Below are 11,687 nucleotides of genomic sequence, written 5' to 3'. Positions count from 1 at the left end.
GGGGGGGGAGTAAGAATGAAACAGGTTTCCATAGAACACTTGCTCACCAAGCCCCCGGGTCTACACTTCTCTCCACTGCGAGCGGATTAACCAGTTCACTCACTGAGTCTCTGCAGAGAGACCCAGCCTACCCAGGTGAGTCACAGGTTTGCTTAGCTTTGCTAAGTGGGGCTTAAAAACCGAAGTCCTGGGCCCTCCCTGGTGGTGCAACCGATTGAAGCACCGCATTATGAAGCTCTCCAAAGCCACTGCAGCACAGTTCAATCCCCAGCCAGGGAGGTGACCCACATGGCGCGGTAGACCTCTCCTGGCTCCCCGCTGCTCCCCTCAGCAGTGACTTCATCAGTCGGCCTGTTCTGCTCCCCACTCTGCCTCTGGTGAACCTTTCAGCCACCACATCTCTGGGCTGTACTTCAGTTCTGTGAGCATAAATAAAAACAAAACACTTAAATCCTGAGATTCCAATGTTGTTGAAATATGGTTTATCTGACAGCTTCTTGTGTAGACACAAGGACATGTAGGTCTGACACGTGTTTTGTGTGTGCGTGTAATCTAGAACAATGGCATAAATTAATGAACAGATTATCTTCAGGAAGAGGAAGAATTAGGGTTAGTGAAGGGCTTTCACCTCTTATTTTAAACACTTGCTAGAGAGAAAGAGTCATTGCTTTAATAGATTAAAATAAATCCTGAATTTAAATAATGAAAGCTACCTACGGCAGTCAACAATGAAAACATTCCTTCTCGAGAGCCACCTTTGGCATTTCTCGAACATGCATCTTTCTCTAAGCTGGTTACTGTGCTGGGTGAATAGACTGTGGTGTCCTGTGATGGGCAGGAGGCAGGCTGACCAGGAATGAGGGCTGACCCCTGCTGCGAACTGGGTAACTCTCCCAAATCCATGCCAGGTAAAAGATGCCAAAAGTTACAAAACCTGGTGATAGGTGATTCCACTTGTAAGATGTAAATCAAAGCCCAGAAAAAGCAAATCTACAGATAACAGAAGGTAGAATCGCTGGTGCCTGGGGCTGGGCGGAGGCGACATGAGACGTCTGCTAGGTTGGTGCAAATGTAGCCCTACTGGGTTATGGTGAGTTTACCTCACTCAAAATGCACTAAAAAGCATTGAATTGTATACATAAATGCAATTTCAAATTTGTAAATCTGACCTCAATAAAAACTTTTCATTTTCATTCAAGTGTTTCATTGTCAAATGTGTTTATTCTGCAAGTGGCTTTTATGTTGGTGTGTGGGTGTCTCAATATCTCAGCTTTAAAAATTAAACATATATTGCTACAATGTGTGTGTGTTTCAGTCTGGGTATCCCTGTAGGTATTTAACAGAGCTTTGACAAAATCCATTCTTTTTAAGATTTTTAAGACTAGTTCAACAATTAAATGAAAATTTTTCAAAATTTAGAAACAAAAGTTAAATTAATTTACTCTTATATATTTTATTCCTATGTTCTGTCTTGTTTATGTCTACCCATCTTCACATCAAAGAACTTCTAGCAATATTTGGGAGATTTATTGTTATTGTTCAGGATACAGTGAATATATGAAACAAACAAAAATAGCTCCCAGATATTTAATTATCTGAAGCATCACTCACAAACTGGTAATCAACCTGGTGTTCTTCTGTGCAGAAACAGAAAATTCAAAATAAAAGTCTAATGTTATTATTCCACACTTTAAAGTTCCTGGTCGTTTTTAAATTTTAGAAGTCGTACTAAACGTGAACCATGCAATCAGTTTTAATAACACTTGAATTCTCCAAAAAGTCCCTTCACATGCTAGAGTGGAATAGAATTCTCTCCTTCGTGAGATGTTTTCCATTTTACTCTGATGGAAAAGAACATAATTAGACACTTAACACCCTATGACAAACTGCCACCCAGGTAGGGCCGAGCTCTCTAATCTCCTGCTACCTCGCTCTGAAGACAAGGCAGAAGTGATTTTCTTCATAAAGTTACTGCAAGCTCCATAAAGACAAGACGTCAAAATGTCAAGAACATTCAACCTGGTGGTGAGTCAGTGAGTGAGTGAGTGAGTGACTGAGGGTAACAGCAATAGCAACAGGGAAAGTTCCTGGGAGCCGATACGGACACGTGGTTTTAAGCTTTCACGTGCACTATGTCACTTAGCCTATCTATCCGCACCGTGAGAGAATGGAAAAGCTCTACTGGACAGCAGCACTGCTGAGCACGGGGAGAATGGTGACAGGGACTGTGAAAGAACCTCCCAGGTCTACATGGCCAGAGGACGCCAGAGCTGGGTGCAGATGTCAAGCTCTTTCTTCTGTGCTGTACTTCAAAGAGAGAAGGGAGAGATGGATCAGAGGAGACATCAGGAGGGATCAGTACAACTAGAACTTGTGTTTCTTTCTGTTTGTGTCTTGGTGAAAGAAGAAAAGGAGACTTGTCAATCACGTCAAATAAAGGACAAACACATGTTAGAAAGGCAACCATCCTAACTCACGCTGATAGACTCAATGACAGATAATATGTAAATAATATATAATCCACATGAACTATTCCCTGGAGGGGGGGGTGGGTAAAAATGAAAGGAGATGTGAAGGTTCATGACGCTGGGGAGACCCCATATTTCAGTAAGGTCAAGTGGTGCGTGTTTATTAACACAAATGAGGCAGTGGTCAGAGGGAGGATCAAGTGTGGTCTTGTTCGTCACACCAAAGAGGCTGCATTTCATTCTAAAGCCACTGGACAGAACATACTGGCTTAAAAAAAAAAAAATTCATAACTGTAAGCCATGTGAAGTGTGAATGAGTAGATGTTAAGGCTGGAAGCAGAACCAGGTGTTAATTCAGTAATTGAGGTGAGAGGTGATGAGAACCAATTTGTAGCAATCTGGGTAAGAATGTGAGACACTCTGGACAATGATTTTACACTAACACTGTCAGTTCAGGGAGCAAATGGATATTAGAATAATGAAAAAAGGGACAGTCTAGGAATACCATATGAACAGGAGCCAGAAAGTCAAATGCCAGCAAGAATCAGGCAGAGAATGAGGAAGTGAACCAGCAGTAAGACGACAGGGGTGCTGGGACTGTGGCAAGCTGGGAAATGCCCACTCCTTCCAAGCTAGGTGGGTGTTGTTCACCTGAAGCCAACTGTTATCATCTGGAATGTGAGGTAAGTTATCAGAACTTATGAATTTTCAAAAGAATATCTGAAATCCAGATTCTGTTTGAACCCTCCCTATTTTAAAATGTTAATAAATCACTTCCCTGGTAAGTGAAACAGGTCTGTGTTTCCGGTATCTGTGGCTTTAAGTCAGTGACTGAGTGTTAAGGCATAGTCTTTGAAGCCAGAGAGAATTATGTTTTAATACCGTCTCTGCCCCTAAACAGTGGGACCTTGGACAAGCTAATCCCCCTGATCTGCTTCTTCATTCATGGAGTGAGGTACTAATGCTTGCAATATGAGAATGTTATTATGCTCAAGTTCAAAAATCTACCTGAAACATTTGGCACCATAACTGGGAAATAGTAAATATCCAGTACGAAGCAGCTATAATTTTAATGTGATTCCCAGATTCCAGATTTCCCAGATCAGAATACAAGGTGGTGAGATGGTGGAAAATACAGAGATTTCCAGGAGTGGTTTGTGAGTTCAGCTTTGTCCAAGTTGTGTTAAACTACTTTTGTCATTATCCAGAACTCAGGTGACTACAGACAGATCTAGAGCTCAGGACAGGGAGATGAATTAGAGCACGTGGGTTAAGATCCACATGCATGTGGGTGGGAATTGTATTTGCACATTCAGATGCTAACACTTGAGGCAAGTGCATGCTGAGCCTCGGGACACTTGTAATAGCAGCACAAGAAGAAGAGTAGACAGAGAGCATGTCGCAGTGATGGACCCTCCTCAGTCTTCTGTTCCTCTCTGCTCTCGCTCACTCTGTGGGGTGTAACTGATCTTTCTCTTCCATGGCATCAGAGAACACAGCTTATTTGTGTTTGTATCCCTGTTGTCTATCACACAACCTGGGAACTGTAAACCTGGGATGAGAGATGGACAGACAGGTGGAAGAACAGATGGACAGAGAGACAGGAAGATTAATATATTTTAAGAAAGACAGGAGGAACTCCACTGTTTCAGTGTCATTGTTAAGGGGAAGGATGTCCTAAAGGAATTCTGCAGAGTCTTATAGACTCCACCTCTACTCTGGCTTTCTGGACTCCACCCCCTACTCCAGTGATTGGAAGCTACAACTCCCAGCAGCACCAGGAAGAGAGCTGTGAGGACCCAAGGGTGGAGCTAAGCAGGCATTCTGGGACATTTCATCTCTTGTTCTCTTGCTCGGGAAACGGCTCTCCGGACCACGTGACTCGTGGCTTTCATTTAGTTTGTTACCAGTGCTCCAAGTCAGCTGAGCAGGTAAGATATCCCAGTTGTTGTTTCCTTTTCTTTTCCCTTTTGCAAATAAGCCCATTTTGACCCTTTTGTGTGCGCCTGCAGTACAACTGAATTTAAAGCAAGGGTGAGGCCCCACCGACAGGCAGCCCAATTCACACTGGGGTGCCCTGTAACATCACCTGATAAACAATAAGAGAAGAAAAGTCATGAACAGAGTTGTCAAAACTGTTACTGGTCCCTGCTGAGAAGCCATGTCAACAAGATCAGGCTCTTGCTAGAAGACGAGGGCTTCCCTGGAACAAACCAAGTCAGCCCAGCTGAGGCAGAGCTAGACCCACTGGCCACCAATCTATCTGCCAGTGGCCAGCAGTGTCCAGGTGACAGTGCCAATCTACAAGGAGCATGAATTAAATAAATGGCTATTACTTCAATCACAAAATTTGGGGTGGGTTGTTAAGTGGCAAAAGCTACCTGATATACTCATAGCAGGTACAGCATTGTATCTAGATGGCAACGTAAGACAAGGGGGACTGTGCTTTATGGAAAAGACCTGAAAGCATAATTGACTCTACACTAGAAACACCTTTAAGTAAAGTGGTGATTAATCAATGTTTGTGGACTTGACTATCCGAAAGGTTCATAGCTATCAAATCCAGACTATTAGAGACTTAAGTACAACTCTACCAGTAAGTACACTGAATGTCAATGGAGCAACAATTGTGCCTTCAAAAGGTACAATTTTTAAAAAACAAGGTCTAACTATATGTTCTTTAAAAGAAACCAACTTGAAAAGAAAAAAGAAAAATTAAAGGAGGAAGGATGTAAAATGACACGCCATAAAAAAGTTGGCATAAGAAAACTGGTGTGGCTGCAACACACCAGAAAAGGTAGATTTCAGGACTAGAAGTAGTTCAGCGATAAAGAGGGGTGTCTAATATGGGCATCGTGGGCAATCTATCAGGAAGATATGACAAGCCCAATGTACAGGCACCTAAAATGTGAACTTCGAAACACATGAAAGAACGCGCTCTGCCAGTGAGAGCAGACAACAAATCAGACACGTCAAAAAAAGACTTCTTGCCTAGGACTGCATATTGACAAAATGAGCTAGCATCTGCAGAATTTGAAAACCAGTGATATGGGTGGGTGTCGTGGGAATCATGGTTAGTGAAATAAGCCAAACAGAAAAAGACAAACATCATATTACTTAACTCATAAGCAAAGTATAGAGAAAACAAACAGAAGAACTAAACAAAATAATAATTAACTTTTGGGTTCTCAGACCCACTCACAGTTACCAGATGCTAAGAGGGGAGGCAGTGGGTAGTCTGGGGGAAGGGAAACAAAGGTATGGTGCAAGACAGATTGGGCTTCTAGCAGTGAACTTGACCCAGCCCATGCACAGGCATATATTGCTGATTCTCAACAATGACCATTTGAAAATGTTATGAGGAAGTATTATTTCAATTAAAAAATAAGTAAGGATAAGAAAAACTGTGAACCATCTAGAACTAGTTTGTATAAAACTGCACCCAAAGACTCAGAGCACACATTCTTTTCACAGACATAGGAAACAAGTCAGTTGTTTTAATAGCTAGGGGAAAATATTTGACAAAAACCAACACCCAGTCATTATTTTAAAAACAACTATGAGTGAACTAAATTAGAAGGTTCTTGGCTCCATCTGGTAGAACAACAACAACAAAAAAAAAAAAAAAAACAAAAAACACCCCTTGTATACAGATAATATCACATCTAATGGAAACATCATAAATAATTCCCCTATATAGAGAACAAAGCAATGATATACTTGGCATTTGTAGCACAGCAAGAAATAAAGCGTAAGACATGGAAAGTAAACGTAAGACTGTTATTATTTGCTGATCCATTACTTTACACAATTTATAATAAAAAGTGGAAAATATAAGGTTACAAAGTCAATATACTAGAAAAAATGTATTTCTATACACTAGCAATAAGCAACTAGAATTTAAAATGTTTAGGTAGCATTTGTAATAAAAAGTATAAGCTATTTAGGAATAAATTTAGCAAAAGCTGTTATAAAGTCTCTCCAAAACACTGAAAACTACAAAACATTGTTTAATGAAATTAAATCCCCCAAATCAATGAAGAGACATACTATGTTCATGAATTGGAAGCCTCAATATTATTAAGACAGAAACTGCCCAAGTGCATTTTCTACAATACCAATCAAAAACTCAGCTGCGCTCTGTTGCACAATTTACAAGGCAATGCTATAATTTATGTCAATATGCAAAGAAGCTAAGATACCAAAAACAGTATTTGAAAGGAAAAAAAACACATTTGAAGGATTTACACTAGCTGATTTCAAATCTGAGGATAAAGCTACAGTAATCAAATCACAATTGTTTGGATATCTAATATTTGCAAGTAAATCAAATTCTGACTGATAAACTTAGCACAATGAAGTAACTAACTTTTTCGACCTCATCACTGTTAGAAGGTGGAAATCAATGACCAGCTGCCTACATCAAACAGTTGTAGCTGTATTAGTAGAGAGAGGGATGAGAAATAGTGCTTGATCATAACAGCAAATAGTATGTTCTCATTATATACTTCCCTATTATACACCTATTACAAGAAAACCAGTGTGGCTATTATTCACCAGACTAAGCAAGTGGAAACTTTTATCTCTTTTATTTACCGCAACCACAGCCTCGCCTAGGGCCTACTGTGAACCCCTTTTCCAGAAGTGGCCTTAGGGCCTACTGTGAACCCCTTGTCCAGAAGGGGCCTTAGCGAGTCTTCACAGCAGCGAACTAGCACAGGGACTCGCCCCTCCTCACCGCCCTCTGACTCCACACCTGTGCTCCCACATCCTGAGCGAGGCTGCCTCCCCTGACAGACAGTGCCAGGGGCCTTGGGAGACCGAAGGAGCTGTGCTAGCATCAGATACCACCGTGTGGGGGCCTCCCGGTGGCGCCAGGGGCTAAGTCGCAGCATATTTGCAAGGTTCTGGTTCTGCCTTCTCCCTTGGTTCTTAGCGTTTCCAACATCACCTCAAGGACATTTTTGAAGCACAATTATGAAACTTGAATCCAAAGAAGTATACATATCCTTGTAAAAATCAAAAGCCATCTTTAAAATAATCCAAATATCAAATTTATTTTTGACTCCTGATTTCTTTTATTTATTATTGTATTTATTTATTTATGTATATATTTTTACACTGTTGTGTATTTTTGTATGTTTGGTTTCTCCTCTCAGGTTCTGTCCCCATAAAATCACCACCACCGAGATACCTTGAGCCATCATCATCGACTCTTGTGCTCTTCCCTCCCAAGTATCAAATTTAGGGTCAAGGAGCAAACTAATGAAGGCAAAGCCTACTGCCCCACCACACAGGTGAGAAGTGGGCCGTCCTGGCTCTTGCTACACAGCACGTCAGAGGACCATGAATGCATGTTAGGAACTTAGAATCAAAGCTGGCTCAAACATGACACTGAGTACAGAAAGTGTAGATGTTAGGTAAAGGCAGTTTCAGCAATTAGATGGCGGCCCAGCCATTGAGGTATATATTCAGTATGCTTATACATAAGATATATAATCAATATCTAGATAAATAAATAAGCAACTCTGTAAGTTACTCTAAACAGTTTTAGTGATGGGTGAGAGTGGTGTTCTTGTGTAAAGATATAGACGTCGATGACCCAAACTAAGGCTATCAAGAACTCCTGGCGATGGGACTCCCTGGTGGTACATTGGATTAAAGTGCAGCACTGCGAAGCTCACCACAGCACTTCACACAAGTTCAATCCCTGGCCAGGCAGGGAGCGACCCACATGGTGCAGCAGACCCCTCCTGACCTTCCCGCTGCTCCCCTCAGCAGTGTACTTCATTGATCTGCCTGTCCTGCTCCCCACTCTGTCTCTGCCTCTCACTGCCCCTGCACCTCTGGCCTATAGCCCAGTTTTGTATGCATAAATAAATATATGTATATATATTTTAAATTCTACTCCATTAAAAAAAAAAAAATAGAACTCCCGGTGAACTGAGCAGGCAAGGCAGCTGTCTGTGCAGAAGTAGAAAGACAGCTCCCAGCACAGGGAAGGTCATCGGTCAGCTGTAGCTCCACTAGAGTCATCGTTCCAAGCAGCATTCTAAAAATGAATCAAGATTTTCATTTACTCCATGTTGTCCTCCACCTCAGCCTCGTTCCCTTCTCTTTCAACAGACACACATTCCTGTCTTCCACTCCGTCTCTGGCACCAGGACCCCCAGCCTTCCTGTTCCTGCACCGTGCTACACCCTCTCAGTAGCTACTTTAGCTCACCTCTGGGAAAGTTCTCGTTAAAGCTCCAATTGGTCAGTAGCAGTCTCTCAAGGTGCTTATTTTCAAAAACTCCTCTTGAGAATGTGCAAAGCCAATCATGGTGGCAAAGGCAAGACACTGAAAACAAGCTTGAACATTCTCGGGCCCCTTCACACTTGTGGACACACTCCAATAGCCATCGTTGAAGAGCTCTCTCTGGGGGAGCACAGGAAGGCTTCTTGGGTAATATGGTGACGTGGATAACAAAACAACAGTAAATGCTTCTGAGTGGATGAAGATTAATAAGTCAACTCCACTAGAGAAATAATATGCAGTCTTAATCATAAGCTAATGAGCAAGTATACTGGATTAACAGGAAGCCTGTTTGAAAGGTCAAAAATGGAAAACTACCTGTTAGTGCTACGTTAAAAAGTACAGAGAGAATGATGATCTTTCTTGCAAACAACAGGAAATTTTAGACACACGGAAGCAGCAACAGGAGCCAAAGATTTCAAACAAATCCCTCCCTGCAAAATTTTATTTAAAAAATGGAAGATTCAAGTGAAAACTAAGTAAAACAGAATGACAAAAGAAATGTAAGAAATGAGAAGTCAATGTAAAAAAACTCTAATTCATAACTGTTGTTTGAAATTTTGCACCTGAACAATATCTGCGTACTTCTGCCTGTTGAATATTTAATACGTAGCTAAGAAAGAAATCGATACTCTTGAAAAATGCACAGTACGGAGATCAGCTGTTTCAGACCAAAAGAGAATATTTCTGGAAGATTTTCAAGCGTCTTACAGGCAATGAAGTCACACTATCTACAAAGTTACTTGGATCTCAGAAGCTTCTGCAATATTAATAAGGGAAAACAGAAATAAATCAAATCTGGCATCTCTGCTGCCAGTGTAAAGACTGTGTGCACAGAAGAAATGGTGAGGCAGGCATTTAAAAGTTAAGCCACTATTTCAGTGTCTGGCAAATGGTTCATCCGGGACCCAGTGTCTCCCTTCCTTGCTTCCTCACCCTCAAGCCCACACTCAGCCAATCAGCGACCATTGAGACGCCACCTGCAAAGTGCTTTGCGACCCTGAACATCTTATCTCCCCAGTCACCATCCTTATCTCCCACAGGTATCTCTCCTCCTGCCTATTACCAGTTTCCTCTGGCAGAGTCCTCAGTCCATCTTACCCCTGCAGTCAATTTCCAAACAAAAATGCTCCTAGTTTTCCTCAGATGTAAACATTACCATGGTGCCCAGCTGCTCCTGGAATCAAATTCCTCCTCCCTTCCGGGAAACCTGTCTGGCTGACTTCCACTCAGGGCATCTGGCCCCTCTTGGGCTAGGAGCTGTGCTGGCCTCCTCAGTTCCCAGAAACACCACCCTTCCCCCGCCTGGAGTCCAGCGCGCCCTGCCTGGAAGTTTCCGCTCCCATCCGCGCACACTGCTGGAGCCTTCGTAGGCTGTGGTCTGGCTTCACTGACCATCCCAACCCGGGCGCTTTTATTCTGTAGCTCAGGACCCTGCTGATGACCTTCAGAGTTCTCCCCTGCTGAGCAGCGACATGCCTGCTGAGGCTGGCCTGTCCACCGCCCCACAGGACCGCAGGCGTCCTGGAGGGGGCGCCACGTGGGTTCCTCCCTCCCTTAGACCTCGCACCCAGCACAGGGCCTGGGCCCCGGGGACACTCAGCAGATGTCTGTGGGATGAAAGAACAGACGATGAGTGGATGAGAGAACGTGTCCCACAGACTGGTGGCCCAAAGGGTGATTAGTAAAATCAAACTGCTCTGTGTTACAGGCGCTAGGCCTGGGCGCTTGGCTGAAGGAGGTGTAGAGATACATGCCAGCCTGGCGCTGTTTTGGCTCCACCACACACAGGAACTCCAAAACGGAAAACGGGGTTCGTCTAAGGGCCTTGATGAGAGGCCTCGGAAGGGGGAGAGGTCAGACTTTGACTCTCAAAGAGCTTATTCTCCTACAGAAGAGCCCAGAGGGACATATCCTGAGTGAAAGGCGAACAGCCCAAGGCCATGCTTCCTTCCAGCCAACACGTAGGGGGCCCCGGGTGGTGAGGGCTGGAGGCCAGGCTGGCAGTCGGCAGTCCGTATGTGAGGCACAGCCTCTGGAGCCCGGGCAGTGCAGTGTTGGGGAGGACGTCATTGGGGTGTCAGGTGCTGTGCCAGGCTGCCAGAAAAGCCAAGATCTGGCTGGGTAGGCCAGGAAGAAGAAAGATGAGGTTTGGCTGATGTTTAGGGAAAACTTAACTGGGACCACATTTGTTCTGGTTCTAAGAAAGCAGATAGTTATGGCAGATAAAGAGGGCAAGCAGGAATATCTAATGCAGGCTATTATTCGAACATCAGATAGAAAAGACCCAAGACAATCACATTTAAACTGTGACTTACAATTTCTAAGAAAATCCATTGGAGATTGAAAACCACCATCAGGGCTTTTTTGTTAACAGAAGAGAAGGACAAATTTAGATCTAAGACAGGAAAATGAAAAAATAACTAGGAAATAGAGGAAGGTTAAATCAACTTTTCCCCAGTTGAGATGCAACTAGAAAGAAGACAAAAGAGATAAAATTTAATGTAGAGGAATTATAGGAGTAAAATGGATTGGTCATGAACAGTGGAGATGGAGAGGTTCAGTCGGAAAGTTCTGCATTTTCCTTCACACAGTCCTAACCCTAATCCATACTAATTGAGACCAAACATGTGCCGGGCACTGCTTCAAGAATATGTGGGTGGGGGCCTCCCTGGGGGCACAAGGGGTTAGAAGGAAGCACTAAGGGACCACCCGCAGCCACGCAGCACCAGTTAGATCCGGGCCAGGGAGTGAGTGACCCGCAGGGCACGGCAGACCTCTCCTGTCTGCCCACTGCTCCCCTCAGCAGTGGATTTCAGTCGCTCTGCCTGTTCTGCTCCCCGCTCTGTCTCTGGTGAATCTCTCACCGCCCCTGCACCTCCAACCTGTACCCCAGTTCTGTATGCATCAATAAATAAATAT

General features: G+C 43.4%; 1 protein-coding gene across 1 annotated transcript in view; it reads right to left on the bottom strand.

Moving 5' to 3' along the window:
• The window catches only part of DNER (delta/notch-like EGF repeat containing), a 158,518-nt gene that overhangs the window by 54,915 nt on the left and 91,916 nt on the right, over positions 1-11,687 (bottom strand). The window lies entirely within an intron of this gene.

Source organism: Condylura cristata, unplaced genomic scaffold (genome assembly GCF_000260355.1).
Source record: "Condylura cristata isolate star-nosed mole 26May11 unplaced genomic scaffold, ConCri1.0 scaffold00002, whole genome shotgun sequence".
Classification (NCBI taxonomy): domain Eukaryota; kingdom Metazoa; phylum Chordata; class Mammalia; order Eulipotyphla; family Talpidae; genus Condylura; species Condylura cristata.
This window is presented reverse-complemented; position numbering and strand designations above follow the sequence as displayed.